Below are 16,240 nucleotides of genomic sequence, written 5' to 3'. Positions count from 1 at the left end.
ATTACGATATTTCCGTAAATTTTTGATGGTATTAATTTTAATTTATAGTGGCATAATTAAGCAAAGAATAATGCAATTTTATTTAAAATCTAGCTAAAATATTTATTATTTTTGCTATATATACTCTAGATGAAACATATGGATAAAAGATATACGCTAAATAAATACATAAATAAAGTTATGAATATATGAATAGAAGAAATTATGTATTATTAACAACAAATTAAAAAAGCATTTTAAAGCATTGATAAATATTAAGATGTTTAATTTTTATTGAAATTTGAAAATCCAATTTAAACAAATGGCATTAAAAAAAATGTTAGTGAGTGTTGATGATGAAACATGATTAGTTGAATAAAGTTTTTCGAATATCGACAACAGGACGATCACTAGTTATAATCAAGATTATAAGTAGCTTTGGGAACAATCGATTGAAAACAGTCGAAACAGTCGATAGTCAAGAAACTAGCGACTGAATATAGTAATTACTATTTTCAGTCATATTCACGGTTCGACTATTTCAATCAATTCGTGATGTCAGATGAAGACGTACGAACCGTTTCCTGTATAAATTGTGAGAGAGGAAAGGACAGAGATAATTGCTTGGAACAGTTAATTTTATAAGTGCTAATATTTTCCAATAGTAGTATAAGCGAGACGGAGATCAACATGTTCCTTCAGGTACTAACTTTAAAATAGATAAGGGTAAAAGTAATTACTGAATATTATTAACTTGCAGTTTTTTTTTTAAATTTTAAATGTAGTAGAATTATTTTTATATTTGAATGTTTAGTGGATCTGTAAAGAGGAATTGAATTTTTCTATGGAATGAAATAATACCCCAAAAATGTTTTATCGTATTTTACTAACAGTCAAAAGTATTTTACTATTTATCATTCACAATTTTGATCTTTTTAGTCTTAGTTTATTACATTACCAATCTTGAAAAATAGCGTTCCAAGATGCTGCTATATTAATATACAATATATTGTTATTTACAAGCAAACAACCACAAAGATCGTGAAACTGTATATAACATATATACATTTATGTAAGCATAAATTGGGTACATTTTTGTCAAGGTCGCGGCAGGGACGATAGAGCCAGAGCGTTAAAAATCAGTCGAATGAAACTACTAGAAACAAAAATAGTAACTCAAAGTACACGACTGAAAGAGTCGATAGTAAATAGTAACAAAATCGGTCGGACCGAGAATAGTGGCTGAAAACAGTCGACTGAAACAGTCACAGGTAAAAAGTAGTCAATTATTAAACAGTCGAGAGTCGATTTCAGTCGATAGCTCCCAACACTAATTATAAGCAAGATTTTTGCACATTTCTACGTAATGAATAAGTAAGAGTGTTAATAACGTCCGACATAATTAAATTCCTTTATACTGTTGCGGAAAGGAAAACATTCCCATTCATTAATTGTTTTTACGTCTCCATAATGTGGTTCATTCGAGCTTCATATATTATCATTATACATTTAAAAGGTGTAATTCGGTGTATCCTTTCCAAGCAACGTTCTGTGTGTTTGATACGGTTAAGGAAAGAAAAACATTTGCCGAACTTCTCGACGGAATTCATTTCCTAGATGATTAGCGGAGAAACAAAGCCAGATGTCGAGGACCCGACCAAACCCACGCGTCCCGGCCCACCGTGTTATTTACTCTGCATAAAGATGTTCCATTATCTCCGTCTTAAATTTCATAAGGAAAAGAAATTACATTTTCGCCGAACATGACGTTAAAGAAATTTTCTATCCGCAAAGTAAACTAACACTTCCACAAGTTTTATCCGTCGGCCCAATATTTGCCGAGACGATATCGGACACCCCCAACATTTGCTTTTAGCTTTCGGATGTATTTTATGAACAGGAAATCAATACTCTAAATACTTTCCCGGGGAAATTTAATTTTAAAACGGTCTTAACATTTTTGTGTTTGTATTTTCTTTGCATAAATAATATTTGAAAAAAAAGCAATTTCGATGCTACCCGATATTCGATAATCCGTATCCCTTCACGGTTTAATTACGGATTCGGAATAAACACGAAATTATTTCTCAAAGAAAATCTCCTTATCATATATTTTTTTTTATTTATCAATATTGGAATTTAATAAATAATATTAATGGATATAACAGGTCAATTGAAAAGTCCCCGATCTACCATAGTAAAATATATTTTTGGCAAAATTTGTTTTTTTTATTCAACATAGTTCCCTTCAAGGATGATACAATGATTATAGCGACCCTTCAACTTTTGGATACCATTTCTGTATTACGATTTGTGCTTTGCTTCAAAATAAGCCTCAATTTCGGCGATCATCTCTTCATTCGACGAAAATTCCGTTACAGTCAACATTCTTTTAAGATCTGGGATAGGTAATAGTCGCTGGGGCCAGCTCTGGAGAATATGGTGGACGAGGAAGCAATTCGAAGCTCAATTCATAGATTTTTGACACGGTGCATTGTCTTGGTAAAGGAGCATTTCCTTTTTCTTAGAATTCCGTTTTTCGGCGATTTCGTCCTTCAAACGGTCCAATAACGCCATGTAATAGTCGCTGTTGATGGTGCTTCCTTTTTCAAGATAGCTAATAAAAATTATTTCATGCGCATCCTAAAATACAGACGCCATGACCTTGCCAGGCAACTGTTGCGTTTTCCCATGCTTTGGAGCGGGTTCATTGTGAACGTGTTCATTGTTCACTCTGAAGACTCTCGATTGAACTTTGCAGAGATATGATGGAGTCATATTGATATAAAAACTCGGGTTTATTACGCTTGATCATCTTCAAACACTGCTCCGAATCATCAACTTGTCGTTATTTTTGGTCAAAAGGGAGCTTGCGCGGCACCTACTTTGAACAGAGCTTTCTCATACCCAAATATTCGGAAATGATATGATGTTCACGTTCAATTGATATGTTTAGAGTGTGTGCTATTTCATTCAATTTCAATTTACGGTCATTCAAAATCATTTTGTAGATTTTTAAAATGTTTTCGTCAGTAACAATCTCCTTTGGGCGTCCACTGCATCCACCGTCTTCGGTGCACATCTAAACTTAGCATACCAATCCTTGATGCTTGATTTTCCTGGGGAAGTGTCCGGAAACTCGGCATCAAGCCAAGTTTTGCTTCAACTGTATTTTTCCTTTCAAAAAGCAGTATTTCATCAATAAGGGAAATTCCTTTTAATCCGTTTTTTTTTCACAATAACAAAAATTGTTTCCCTGAAAATGCTATAATTCACAAACTAATGATCCGACAGCCGTCAAGTTTATACACGCATGTTTTGAGGGTAAGGGCTATCTAAAAACATATGGATTTAATTCTAGTAGCGCCATCTATGTCTCAGGCCGTAGACTTCTCAATTGACCTGTTATTTATATTATTAATTTTTTATATAGGAATAATAGTAATATATATTTACAAATAGGCAATTAATCAAAATAGCTCAGGTTTAAGTGGTCAATAGAAAGAATGAGCCATATACTCTGAAAGAAAATGACGAAATATTAAATTTTCCTCTTGTGAACAGTAGAGTCCTCTTTCATTACAATGATCTGCTGGCATTTTAGCACTTAATTTTTCTTGATATCGCTCTTCTATCTGTTCAATATCCTGGTGAAAGTCTTCACCATATCCTTCATACACCGTTCTTAGATTAGGGGGGGGGGGAAATCGAAATGGGATTGCAAGAAATGTATTTGTAAAGACATTCTGCACCCCATCGTTTAAATTTTTGTACAAGTCATTCACTAGAAACTCGACACTTTCAACTTTAGGAGTGCCTAAATGTGCATGAATAACTTTCTTTCGAGATAACCAAGCTGATAATTCTTTCGCAGTAAGATTTTCATCGAATTCATTGTTTTTTTTTATAAGTTTTCTTATTTGTGGCCAAACAAAAGTGTCTTCTTTTAATTTAGCATCACTTAAATCAGAAAAAACAGTTTTTAAATACAAACATTTTATACAATTTTTATCCATGGCCTTGATAAGCATTTTCATTAAACCAAGTTGTATATATAAGAGTAGAGGAATAACATTTTCTTGTGGAATAAGAGGTTCATTTTTAACGTTTTCTTTGCCATAAACTAAGTCAGCTCTTTTTGGCCAATCTTTAACTTCCTAGTGGTTTTTAGAGCAACAAATTTTAATTGTAGTTCATTCATGTATCGTCTGTCGTATTAATTGTATTTCATTAAGTCTAACATTAGTTTTATGTTGTCATACGTTTCTTTTAAAATCAATGAATTTGCAATAAGTGCGGAAGGACATCGGCTGCCATTGTGATGTAATACAGATTTAAGGGTAAATGGTATCCACACTATGTTAGGTAATATATCAATAGACGGTGTTTTTAATAATTGAGTAAGGAATTCAAAACACGTATTGTGTTATTTATATTAAAATCTGTAATCCTGGCGGTGTCCATGGCAAGCGTGATCATTGCTATTTCTTAAGGACTTATTGAACAGCTCCCGTATTTCCGTAATCTATGCGAAAAAAATCACAATGCAATAAAACTTTCGAAAAAAAATCGAATTGAATATCTGGTCGCGCTATTTCATTTTGTTTCGTTGTTTCCGTATCGGAAATTTCAACGTTAAATCACTCGAAATTTTTCAGGCGCGGCTAAAAGTTCAATTGAGTCCCGAAAACTTATATTCTCCTCATGCCAACTGTCAGAAATGGGAAATCCGAGAGAAAATACGATCATTCCTTTTGTTTAGTATGACGATAAATTATTTAAAGTTGCCCTCGGATATCGGAATTTCCACCTAAAGCAAACTTTAAAATATAAGAAATAAATGGCGGGGATTTCCCATAATACTATATTTAACATTTTGAGAGGACAAGATATTTAGTTTTTTCTCTCTGTGTTCTGTTCTCGTTGACCTTCTTTAATAACATGGAAAATCCATCCGTTGAGATTAAATAATTGAAATGGTTTTCTGTTTGTATATTATGAGAATAGAATATTGTAGGTTTCGTATTATAAATAATCTTTTGTAAGTTATTATTGTTTAATTTTAATGGAGATTTTTTCAACTGGGTGGACTTTGGTAAGTTGTGGCGGCATTGGTTATTATTCTGTTATTGACGGACGCTAAATTACTATGACGAGTTTTAATAAATGATTGGCTGCAACGCTTGTCAATGCAAACGATATGCCTTCAAATAGTTGATGGTCAAGTCACAACACTCAAGAAAAGGCCAGATAAGACTGGAACATCGCTGATGCTTGATCAAGCGTACCTATTTTTTTCATATCTGCAATATAGTAGGTGTTTTTTCTCTCCTCACACCTTTTAACAAATTTCTCTTGGATATTCTGAAGAGTTTATCTGAATGTGTCTAATCCAGTTCATCCAAATTATCTGCAATGAATTATTAATAAATGACTAATAATACCTAACCAATTGCTACTTGTTAGCCTTGGGAACTATCGACTGAAAACAGTCGGAACAGTCGATAGTCGCAAAACAGTCGAAACTAAAGATATAATGAAAAAATTTGCAAACAATAATTACTATTTTCAGTCAAATGCACGTCTCGACTATGTTTTTCATGTGTATATATATGCGAACCAAAAATAGCGATTGAAACAGTCGATAGTAAAAAGTAGTCAATTACTATACAATCGATAGTTGTTTTCATTCGATAGTTATCAACCCAATATCCTATTCTGCTACTAACCTATTTCTGACTGACTATTTATTTGATCTCGGCATTTCCAACCAGAGTAATCACTATTCTTAAGCAGCGATTTTAAATTTATCAAAACAAGCAAAGCGTTAGAGCAACGTTTTGTGGCCATAACTTTTTTGAAGAATTTCGCAAACATTTTACAACCGAAAGAACAGCATTGTATCTGTTTTTAATGAGATAAATGAGATAGAAACTATTGTCTCGTATTAAAACGAATTTACAGACTGCAATAAGCAATGTATTATAACTATTCGTGACGTAAGTTCACTGTTACTTTAGATAGATTATAAATATTAATATAAACTGTTGAGATTAAATGGAATATTGACTGTTGGAGCGCTAATCTTCGAAATAACCATCGTATATGGATTGTACTTGGCAGATCAACTAACATCGGTGGCAGCATAACTGCCATCAGCCGAAACCATTAAATTCAAGAGCGACCTTCGTCTCGTCCTCCGACTGCTGTCAGGCTCGTTATCCCGACGCCGGCTAGGACGACATCACCACCACCACCGCCGCCACCTGAAATCCAGCTCGCCACGGGACCTTCCGACCGCCCGCCTCGTTACCGTCAACGGCGGCGGAACCCCCGTCGCGATGACGTAGCTGATTTGCAGGTGCGACTCTGCAGCCTCCTCCACGACCGACCACCGGACGCGGGATCCCGCGGGACACGTCGGGACCGGGAGAGACGTTCGTGGGAATTCCATTAGGGTGATTCGGGATGCGGTACTGGTCGGCGAAAGAAAAATTGTGGCGCCGCGGCAATAAGGTTTTTCTTTTCGTTTTTCCTCCCTTTTTCCGTGACCGAGACTTCTATTTACGGGGCGGGTTTTTTTGTTACTTGAGGGGCAACAGATTTTCTTTCTGTCCGGCGAGGTATCCACAGGTGAAAATCCTTGATTTAATCTGATATTACGTGACTTTTTTTTTATATCATTTAGAAGATTGCCAAAGGTTGTTATATATAAGTATTTTGAATGAATTTTGACGAATTACTTCCTTAATCCGAGATCTTATATCGTTTATTATTTAAGAAATATCATAATCCACTTCTAAATCATCAAAGGCAAGACTCTCGTTGAGTGTTGCTTTTTATGTTCTGCTTTATTTATTATTTATTTATTACATAGTTACTAGTCGTTACCTATAGTTAACAATTTGTTTTGCAGTAAGCAAAAACAATAACTTAAATCTTGGTATGTATCTAGGAGGCCTCATCGGCTGTTTTAATATTCGTGTGGCTTGGACTCGAAGAATCGCAGTATCATCAGCAAATGAGCCGTCGCGGTATACATTTGTGGTATATCACAATTGTAGATTAGGTAAACAACGCGCCCTAATAAATTTCTATGTAGCATACCTGCTTAAGCTTATTTCATTATACAGTAGGCTTCCTCTTATTTGATCGAAATATTCTGGCTGTAATGTAAGACTTAAATGTTCAGTGTGTTTCAATTACTTTTTATGTAGCTTATTGTTGAGAGCTTTGTTATATCAAAGAATATAACTGAACACACCTTCTTACCTTCGTAAGCTGGTGTGTGGATATTAGGTGTCGTTGTTTTTCTCTCTATAATCGGTTTAATATTTCTCAACAGGAGTTTTCCACATACCTTAGATTTTGTGAGTGAGTGTGAGGATCTACCGGTCATTTTTTGAATTTGGAGATTTTCCAGGTTTTGAGATCATGATAATTTCAGCAATCTTCCTAATATCTGGAATATATTTTAATCGTAATGCTGCATTGATCAAGTTGGTGAGTTTTATAATTCACTTTCTTACTTTTTTCTCCGTTATTTCTGCACCTTTTGCTTTCATCGCTATCTGTATTAGTGCTCATGTATTAGTATTAATAATGACATAACATATGGTCGATAATTACTTATTTTTTTGTCCGTAAGTCTATTTTTATATATATATATTTTTTATATATGAAAGGTACTAGTGAAAAATTATCAGTTTTAAGCAAACTAGTGAAATGGAAAGCGATTTCATGTCTTTTTAAAGAATATATTGAACCTTTCACGAAGTATATTTGTATTCCGATATTTTAGCCTATTCTTTTCGAATAACAATCGCTAACGATATCTGGGAAGTAGTGAAAATCAATAAATCATTAATTAGTCAAATATTACGATGGCTACATTTGCTGATGATACTGCTATTTTAGCTATCGGAGACAATAGTGAAGAAGCCTCACGAAAATTACAACAGGCCAGTGATAATATAAATAATTGGACACAAGCTTAAAAAATAATAATTAATGAAAGTAAACCTGTACATGTACAGTTCACCTTTAAACAGATCGTACAAGCACCCATAATATTAAATAATACTAGCATTCCATATAGCAACAACGCTAATAAATCTCGATGCAAAACTTCGCTGGAAGGAACATATAAAGAAGAAAAGAAAAGAACTGGAATTGAAATATAGGAAAATGTACTGGCTAATTGGAAGAAAATCACAATTATCAGTACATAATAAATTACTATTATATAAACAAATACTGAAACCTATATCGACATACGGAGTTCAATTATGGGGATGTTCTGCAAAGAGTAACATAAATCAAATACAAATTTTTCAGGGCGAAGTCTTGGGAGGTATTGTGGGTGCACCCAAATACTATAGGACTGATTACCTACATCGAGACCTTCAGATACCCACAGTCAGTCAAGAAATCAAAAGAATTGTAAGAGGGCATAAGGAAAGACTCCATTTTCACACGAATATTGAAATATTACAACTACTGGATACCACCAGAACAGGACACAGACTCAAAAGAATCAAACCATCTGATCTTGTGTAGTGTTGTGTAGTGAGGTGCATATACTAAAAAATTCAGCGGTGACATGTATAAACATTATTTCACCAGAGACTGAGATAGGGCCAATGGGTCGACTAGAATAATATATTAATTAAATAATTTAAAAAAATTAATTAGTCATTAAAGTTAATTATATTCGATCTAGGTTCCTGTCTCATTTCTTATGTTGTATACAGACTATTTAAGTGAACATATACATTCATATTAAACCACCAAAATAGAACACGGTGTCCGCAAATTGATCATATCGACTTTGCGTTGCGGCCGTATGTAATACAATATTAAATTTACTCCAAATATTATTAATTTGCGATTGAAAACCGTACAAAATGAAGCCTACAACATTAACTAGGAATATTTAGAATATATTGATCACGCCTAAATTTCGGCGGCATGATATTTAGTTCAAATAAAATCGAGTAAATGATTTTCGTTTTACTATAAATTAATATCATGTGTTTATGTAAAGTTATCGAATGTTAATAAAGCTGATATGATATTATGATAATATTACAAAATATCAAATTAGATTTTAAACGCAGCCAAATATTTATTTGTTATTTATGTTTCACAGATTGTTCAGAAAATATATTTACTGTTCACTGAAAATGATTACTGTGCTTAACCGAGAAATCTCTTTCTGTCGTTTCTCTACATGCAAAAATGCAGAAACGATGTAGAAATTAGTTCCTTTCAAAAATTTGAGGAAGGATTTCTCAGCCGGTTTTTCGTTTTGGTAATTATGTCATTCAATTTATGTGGCATTCATCTTCATTTCTTTTCTATCTTTCCACGGTTTGTTTTGGTCACTTGTTTTTGAGTTTATGTTGAGGTTTTCATGGAATAACTCCTGCAATTTCGCATCCTCAAAGGTTTTTGATCCACCAGGACGTTTGAATTTGAATTATCGAAACTCCGTGTCGAATTTTCTTGTGGTTGGTGCATGCTCCCTATGAATCTCTATTGATCTCTGGTGCCATTGTGATCCATTAAGGCGTACTGCCTTTACCGGAACAAAAATTTGTCGAGCGGAGTTAAGTTTGGTAAATATGCGGTATACTGGTTTAGGGATGTATATGGCTCGGTGAATGGAGGTAGATCGAAATCAAACAGTTATGGTTGTGTACATGGTGTTAGAGTTATTTATTAAAGTTTTATAGAAAAGTGGAAAATACAAATAGATAAAAAAGGGCTGGCAGCGATGTTACCTGAAGACGAGGCTTGGGCAAGCGATGGTGGTCCGAACTGAACGCTAGTCAGACACTTAATGATCAAAGTACCCATCAATAAACGCCCAAAAAAAGGTCTCGGAGTTTATTATATATTCGTTATGGTGAATTAGTTGGCGCTACTGGCACCTCGCCCGCATTCATATGTAAACTGTTATTCCATGATGTAAAATTCTCAAGATCGTTACACTGGAAAAAATTCCACCAACAATATAGACTTCGTAGTTCCCTCAATAGTTTCCCTGAGTTCATAATAAAAAACGTTATTTTTTAGTCCATTTTTGTTGAATGATACGCAGCGGTCGATTAATACGTGTGGGACTACATCCCGAAGGTTTTAGTTTTCTATTTTTTTTTTTTGGAAAACCTTTGAAGTAGCTGTTTGAATTACTCAAACAATGCCGCATTTTTAAACTCTTGGTGAAATAATATATACCAATAACGTGACAATAAAATTATATTTATCGTGTTTTTCTCAAATTATTTTGAATTTTGAATAAATTTGATTAATTTTATGTCTTCAGGTTCATTTTCAAGGTTTCTTGATATATTGAAAATAATTAGTTACATGTAGATATGATTGAAATATAATCTGTGGTACTAGATAAGGGCTTCTTAGTCGTTTTAATAACTGTTATAATTTGGAGCTTTATATATATATATATATGTATATATATATATATATATATATACATGTATATATATGTATATATATATATATATACATATATATATATATATATATATATATAATTGCAAATGATAAAAAGATCAAAAGGAGATGAAAATGAATGCCACATAAATTGAATGACAGATAATTATCAAAACGAAAAATCGGCTGAGAAATGCTGCCAAATTTTTGAAAGGAAGTAATTTGTGCATCGTTTCTGCATTTCTGCATGTAAAGAAATGGAGAAATGACAGAAAGAGGTTTCTAGATTAAGCACAGTAATCATTTTTAGTGAACATTTACTGTTTTTCTGAAGAATCTGTGGAACATAAATAACAAATAAATCCATTTTTTCTATTTTCAAGGTTTCTTGATGTTTTAAAAATAATTAGTTACATGTAGATATGATTGAAATATAATCTGTGGTACTAGATAAGGGCTTCTTAGTCGTTTTAATAACTATTTTGTTCACCACGAGATATATATTTGCACCACAAATTAAAGACACATCAAGTCTCCTTTTATCAACTGGTGGTTTATCTGGACTAAACCTATAATTTAACACGGGCTTCGAACCATGGTCCTCGGCATTAAGCCTACCGACTATCGAGTGAGCAACTTAGAAATCATCCCAGAAGACATCCGCTCTTACCTAGCCTGTCTACTGACGTGACCGGGATCATTTTTCTTGTCGGAATTTGCATTCTTGCCTAAAACAATCACAAATATTAAACAATCAAAATCATACATTTATCCCCAACCCGCGACTATCGCAACAGTAGGTGGATCATCCTGTCGCCTTTACCGCTGCGACAACCAAGCCGGCGTATTTTATTGAAAATATTGTCCACCGGTAGCCGTTATTTTTTACCATCTTTTAGACAATTTATCCATTCATAATCGATTCATTTTTTGGTAACTACATAAGAAATGAAGCGTTGCTCAGACAGGTGCATCTCATCTCACTATGAATCGTGACCTGTCGGAGCAAGTAGTAATCTGAAAGACCAAGTTATGGAGAATACGGAGGGTTCGGTAATACCTCCCATTTTAATTTTCGAAGTTTTTTTTTGTAACATGTGATCGAGCGTTGTCGTGCTTAAGAATAGCATTGTTGTGTCTCTGCTTGTACTCTGACAATGCTTTTGTCATCACTGTTTGATCGGTTTTTTATCAAATTAAAGTAAAATAGTAAATTTTCCTGAAATTGCGATTTACTCGGCACTAATTGAGACATTTTAAATGCACTGAAAAATTGTTTGTTCACCGTCCGACGAAATGACACATACTGAAAAGGGTTATGGCCTGTTTTTTTAACCAGATTGACCAGGTAGAACCAAATGGTCTTCGGCTGATATAGCTTCAGTTTCGCGATATGTGATTTTTGCGGGTGACAGAGCCCCTGGGTTACGCCTGGGACTGTCGTAGTTTGTTTACTACCGCGATTTGTGAATGGCTAGGGATTTTATCAAGGAGATGTCGTGTTCTAAGGTTCCTATGGAGAACCTCACACTGAGCATGTTCATGAAATTTGTCACAAACAGGATGCGTGATTCGAGATGCGTATTGACGTTCCTCATGAACCATGGGGCTCTGAGTAACGCGCGGACTTTTTTGGATTGGAACACTTGTAGCAGTTCAAGTTGTCTCTCCGAAATATACCTGTACCACACCTGTGCTCCGTTTAGGCAGATTGGACGGACTAACATTTTATACGGTGTCGCTTTCTGTGGGATTGGAAGTTTGATTTTTCTGCAGAGTAGTGGAAATAGCAGAATGTAAACGGCATTTCCTTTGGAAATGGCGTGCTGTATTTGGGCTGACCATTGGAATCTGCGGTCGAACTGGAGGCCGAGGTATGAAACTTCCTGAAGCCATGCGATAGGGACTTTATCGATTCGGAGGCGAAAGGCGCGGAACTCCTTCTTGCGATGGAACAAAATCTGTACTCGCCAGAATTTGTACCACGCTACCGCTTGGTTCAGTTGTACTTGGAGTCTATTACGAATAGCGTCGGGACAGTAACCGGTTGTGAAGAAAGCGGTATCATCTGCATAAAATGCCGTGTTGGAAAATTTGTAGAGCGAGAAATCAGTCATATAAAGGTTGAATAGGGCTGGGGCTAATGGAGCACCTCGCGGGACTCCTGCGGAGATTTGTTTACGAGAGGAGACTGCGTCACCGATCCTCAAATTATAGCCTTCAACATGAAGTTGGTTACAAATGTACCAGATGCGATTTGTGGCGACCGCCACGACCCTTTAGGCCACCACCAATCCACCGGCGTAGCCAACCTTTGTAGTTGTTGATTGTGAATTGGTGGTGGCCTAAAGGGTCGTGGCGGTCGCCACATAACTCCCCTCCTAGTGGAACAGCCGTGGAACGTACCTCTATGTGGTGCAAGTTCCGGAGTGCACCCGCAATCACGCAAACAAACGCCCGGGGATTGCTGATGAGATGGGGATCCCAACCTGAGCGAGGAGTTTTACGGGATCAGCTGCCATCGAAGCTGTAGCAGGACGTCGTTCGTCTTGAGGCGTTTAGCTTTGTTTGAGGGTACCTGTAAATGTGTTACGTGTCCCGTTTCGTGATGCGAGGGTGCTCATGTATTGCTGGTATACATGATGGGCTTCTGTGGTTTTCATCCATCAGGCTAGTCTCGTGGGATGTCGTCGACCACGTGATGTTGATGAGTTCCGTTCCTCGTGCTATCCTTCCATGCACGTGTCAAGCACCTGTCGAGTGGCTTATGTTGAGTTGATTTACCTGTTAGGCACTTTGATCACGTCGGGGTCATCAATTGTAGGAATGTTCGTCGGGTCGGTCGGTCCGTCGAAATGTGTGGCTGCCGCTGCGATTATTTATCAGAACACTCACTACTATTTTTGGAAGCAATTTGCACGGGAACTAAAAACACTGGTTGAATCAAAGTCGTTTATTCTAACTTACGATTGATACATGTGGTCGATGGGAGAATGGACAGGATATTAGGTTAAGGTGAAGGAAGTACGGTAGCGCTGTGGAAGTGGTACTGTTACAAGGGGACGGTGATAAGAAAAGAGAGCGAGACGTCGTCGTGATGGCCTTTTATACTCCAGAACTGCATGGTACCAATCCATCGGCGTAGCCAACCTTTGTAGTTGTTGATGGTGAATTGGTGGTGGCCTAAAGGGTCGTGGCGGTCGCCACAGATTAGTAGATGGTAACACCATCTGTTTTACACCTTCTAAAATTATTAATTAGGCATGAAAGATGTAAGAGTCGGATCTAAATAAGTTAGAGATTATAGCCTTCGAGAACTATAAATGTACTGATACACTTTTTTTACTAATTACATCTTAGAATAGATATGCTTAGTACAATCTTAATTTACAAAGTAATTTATTACTACTGGTCTGTTATATTATATTATTACATTAATACACAAGCAAGGCGGGTACAGGATTCAGAGTGAGGCATCAGAGTGTGTTTCCTAAATTAATCTATTTAAGCTAAATACTAGTGTACAAACACACTAAACAAATTCGTGTGGTTGGTTCGGTTCAATCTTCTGTTTCTCTGCGTGTTATCCAGTAGCAGTATTGCTCCCACATCGCTGTAATTTAGCGACCTTATTTCACGTTCCATGTGTCCATTTGATTTCGAGGTCATCGCGCAACTCTTCGTTGTTTATGTAATGATGATTATTGGTAATTAATCGTACAACTTTGTTTTTGGTGCGTTGAAAATAAGAGACATGTTCATTAACCAAATGATAGTGACCATATCTCTTAATTTAAATACAATCTTAAGTTCGAAGAAGGAATCTGTAAGATTCAATCAATCACGCATCTATAACCATAAAATTAATAATTATTTTTCATACGAGGTTTCGAACAGTCATAGAATAAACACGTTTTTAAACGCCTGTCCTCCTTTTGGAGTCGCAATTTAAAAATGCATGAGGGAGCGGCGAGGAGCGCGGATTTCGGTGCATCTCCGCACACGCCATAAATCAGGTGGCGCATGTGGTTCGGAGCGTTTTTCCATAGTTTATTCGTGGTGACGTTCCGCCGAGCTCTTGACTAGTAGCATGTCAATGCAGCCGCCAAGAACAAATGGTACGTTCCGGTGATTAATTCTCCCTCTATCTGCACTGATTAGACGGCGCGCGGAGCCGCCAACTTATTTAGTTGATTATTCTCGCTTCAGCCGAGCATACGTTCCGAATTGTCATTTGCGCGATGCCTTGTCAATCTGGTCTGGCTTTTATTATATCTCCATTATTCTGAGATAAATCACCGGCGGCAGGCTTTGATCGATGGGATTTAAGTTGTTTGTTTATCGTCGTAGATTGCTTAATAATATTTGTCTTCGAATATTAAATAATTATAGACCAGTGGAAGAATAGTTATTGAATAAGTTCGCAAAGCACCCTCTATTGATTAACATCAGAATTAATAATGTATTATGACTGTTGTATTATGACAATAAATAAAACGAAATTTTTCGTCGAAAAGTACCTGTTTCTTTTTTATTAATTTCTTAAAACATCAACAATCTGTCCGTGGTAAAGTATTATTCTATGATTTCGGTTATATAACTATCCTGACATGTAGTAGATCACTTCAGTAAGTGATCCTGTACGACTTATAATCTAAATCTTATTCTGAATACTATTCTAACTTATTTTAAAGTCTATCCTAACTTATTCTAAAAACTATTCTAGCTTATTCCAGATAATATTAAATCTTACTCTATGTGTCTCTTAATCAGTTCGTATGGCAGTTTGCCTTTGAGCCTACACACTTCACATCATTGCACACATTTAGCTGTTTGGCAAGTGCATTGGGATGCACTAATAGTCTTTCAGAGTACTTCGCACTAACACTCCGAATCACATTCGTTATGGTTTCTATGGGGATATCACGCTGAATCAGTTTGTTCGACACATAATATGGGGCATCGACGATAACTCGCAACACTTATTCTGGAACCTCTGGAGGATATCTATGTTAGATATGCTAGTAGCACCCCACAGATCAATATCATAGATCCAAATGGGCTTAAGTATTGTCTTATACAGCAAAACCTTATTATCTAATGATAATTTAGATTTACGCCTTATCAGCCAATATATTTGGTTTAGTTTAAGCCCAAGCTGTTTGCGTTTTGTAACTATATGTTTTTTCCATGATAAACATCGATCGAAATGCATTCCCAGATATTTAACGTTGTCTGCTTGCAGAAGTTCATGATTATTCAATTTTACTGTTCATGGGGCATGTTCTTCTAGAAAGGGTGAATGTCACATGGCTAGATTTATAGGCCACGTTTTCAACCACAATTCGACTTTGTTAAGATGAAGTTGAAGGTTTCTTGTGGCTGATATTGGATGAATAGTTCCTGCGGAACACAACATCTTAAACGGATTTTTTATAACACGTACCATTTGAAAGTTGTGATAAATTAAAATATTATGAATAAAAAGAGACAGTATGAAAATTTTAAATCATATTTCTATTTTTTAATCATATTTTAATCATACATGGCTACTTGCCATTGTCTATTAGTTCATATCAAAACAGTTTAGGTGTAAGTGGCTAATTGATGAAATTAGCCATAGATTCTGAAAAAAGTGACAAAATATTAATTATTCTTCTTGTGAACAGTAGAATCGTTTCTCATTACAAACCAGCCGTATTCTGCTAACATATTAGCATTCTATCTTCCTTGATAATGCTCTTCTATCTGTTTTATATTAAGCTTTCACCTTGTTCGTCACTCACAAGATTGGAGGGGAAAT

At 35.6% G+C, this 16,240-nt stretch overlaps 1 long non-coding RNA gene across 1 annotated transcript in view; it reads right to left on the bottom strand.

Annotated features, from left to right (window-relative positions):
- The window catches only part of LOC143198140 (uncharacterized), a 96,247-nt gene extending 82,633 nt beyond the window's left edge, over nt 1-13,614 (bottom strand). The window contains exon 1 of the long non-coding RNA XR_013006169.1: nt 12,750-13,614. This is a non-coding gene — a long non-coding RNA (uncharacterized LOC143198140). The remainder of the gene's footprint in view (nt 1-12,749) is intronic.
- Nucleotides 13,615-16,240: the final 2,626 nt, after the last annotated feature.

This window comes from Rhynchophorus ferrugineus, unplaced genomic scaffold (assembly GCF_030347505.1).
Source record: "Rhynchophorus ferrugineus isolate W39M unplaced genomic scaffold, kcgeb_rfMv2 rfM6, whole genome shotgun sequence".
Classification (NCBI taxonomy): Eukaryota; Metazoa; Arthropoda; class Insecta; order Coleoptera; family Curculionidae; genus Rhynchophorus; species Rhynchophorus ferrugineus.
Note: the sequence above shows the minus strand (reverse complement) of the source record. Positions and strands in the feature narration are given on the sequence as shown.